Raw genomic sequence first — 2,429 nt, forward strand, 5'->3', positions numbered from 1 at the left:
CAGTGTTTCCTTTTTATTTTTTGATATACCTTGTGCTGCACTGGTTGAAAATAGTACACGAAATTACGAAATTGTTACGAATAGTAGACAAATGAAAAATAATGTACACAATCTAGTTGAAATTCAGATCATTATTATGAATTCGTTCATAGAGGATACCACAGGGGGCAAATTGGTCGTCCCTCTCCCTTTGTGCTTAATAGGAACAGAAACTACCAATTTTATAGACTATTGTGTGTTTCGACCAAAGGAGAGAACTCGGACTCACGGGGACAAACGCACAGCTCTATGCCAAAAGTGAGACGGTGTCGAGGGAGACATTAGGAAGAAGAAAGTCATCTTGGAAGGATAGAAAAGATATCAAAATTACATGCCTTTTGCGATCACTCAATGGGTTAACAAGTTCAATTCTAACGCCCTACCTACACGACAGAAAAAGCATTTGAACTACAGGGGTTGCCTTGTTACCTCCTGTTGAGATAGTTCTTCAGATCACCTGTAAATAAAATGGTCCTCGGCATAGTTCTTTTATCTAGAGTGGCGTAGCTTATATTGATGCAAAAACGACCTACTTTTTAGCTCACCTGGCCCACAGGGCCGGTGAGCTTATTTCATGGCGCGGCGTCCGTCGTCCGTCGGCGTCCGTCGTCGTCCGTCTGTCCGTCAACATTTCCTTTAAATCGCTACTAGTCATAGAGTTCTGCATGGATTGTAACCAAATTTGGCCACAAACATCCTTGGGGGAGGGGGAACAGAACTTGTATAAATTTTGGCTCTGACCCCCCGGGGGCAGGAGGGGCGGGGCCCAATAGGGGAAATAGAGGTAAATCCTTTAAATCGCTACTAGTCATAGAGTTCTGAATGGTATGTAACCAAATTTGGCCACAAACATCCTTGGGGGAAGGGGAACAGAACTTGTATAAATTTTGGCTCTGATCCCCTGGGGGCAGGAGGGGCGGGGCCCAATAGGGGAAATAGAGGTAAATCCATTAAATCGCTACTAGTCATAGAGTTCTGAATGGATTGTAACCAAATTTGGCCACAAACATCCTTGGGGGAAGGGGAACAGAACTTGTATAAATTTTGGCTCTGATCCCGGGGGGCAGGAGGGGCGGGGCCCAATAGGGGAAATAGAGGTAAATCCATTAAATCGCTACTAGTCATAGAGTTCTGAATGGAATGTAACCAAATTTGGCCACAAACATCCGTAGGGAGAAGGGGAACAGAACTTGTATAAATTTTGGCTCTGATCCCCCGGGGGCAGGAGGGGCGGGGCCCAATAGGTGAAATTGAGGTAAATCCTTTAAATCGCTACTTGTCATAGAGTTCTTTATGGAATGTAACCAAATTTGGCCACAAACATCCTTTTTGGAAGGGGAACAGATCTTGTATAAATTTTGGCTCTGGCCCCCCGGGGGCAGGACGGGTGGGGCCCAATAGGGGAAATAGAGGTAAATCCTATAAATCGCTACTTGTCCTGGAGTTTTGCTGGGATTGTGACCAAATTTGGCCATAAACACCCTTGGGAGAAGGGGAACAGAACTTGTATAAATTTTGGCTCTGACCCCCTGGGCGCAGGAGGGGTGGGGCCCAATAGGGGATTTAGAGGTTAATATTAAAATTCCTTAAGAAAAGAAACAATGAACCTGTATTCAGAACATTACTTGGCATTACAAACCAGGTGAGCGATACAGGCCCTCTGGGCCTCTTGTTTAGCTCACCTGGCCCAAAGGGCCGGTGAGCTTATGTCATGGCGCGGCGTCCGGCGTCCGTCCGTCCGTCCGTCCGTCCGTCTGTCTGTCAACATTTCTTTTAAATCGCTACTAGTCATAGAGTTCTGCATGGATTGTAACCAAATTTGGCCACAAACATCCTTGGGGGATGGGGAACAGAACTTGTATAAATTTTGGCTCTGACCCCCCGGGGGCAGGAGGGGCGGGCCCCAATAGGGGAAATAGAGGTAAATCCTTTAAATCGCTGCTAGTCATAGGGTTCTGCATGGATTGTAACCAAATTTGGCCACAAACATCCTTGGGGGAGAGGGAACAGAACTTGTATAAATTTTGGCTCTGACCCCCGGGGACAGGAGGGGCGGGGCCAAATAGAGGAAATAGAGGTAAATCCTTTAAATCGCTACTAGTCATAGAGTTCTGAATGGAATGTAACCAAATTTGGCCACAAACATCCTTTTTGGAAGGGGAACAGAACTTGTATAAATTTTGGCTCTGGTCCCTTGGGGGCAGGAGGGGTGGGGCCAAATAGAGGAAATGGAGGTAAATCCTTTAAATCGCTACTAGTCATAGAGTTCTCCATGGATTGTAACCAAATTTGGCCACAAACATCTTTGGGGGAAGGGGAACAGAACTTGTATAAATTTTGGCTCTGGTCCCCCGGGGGGGCAGGTGGGGAGGGGCCCAATAGAGGAAATA

The sequence above is a fragment of the Argopecten irradians genome, chromosome 6 (assembly GCF_041381155.1).
Source record: "Argopecten irradians isolate NY chromosome 6, Ai_NY, whole genome shotgun sequence".
In the NCBI taxonomy this organism is placed as follows: Eukaryota; Metazoa; Mollusca; class Bivalvia; order Pectinida; family Pectinidae; genus Argopecten; species Argopecten irradians.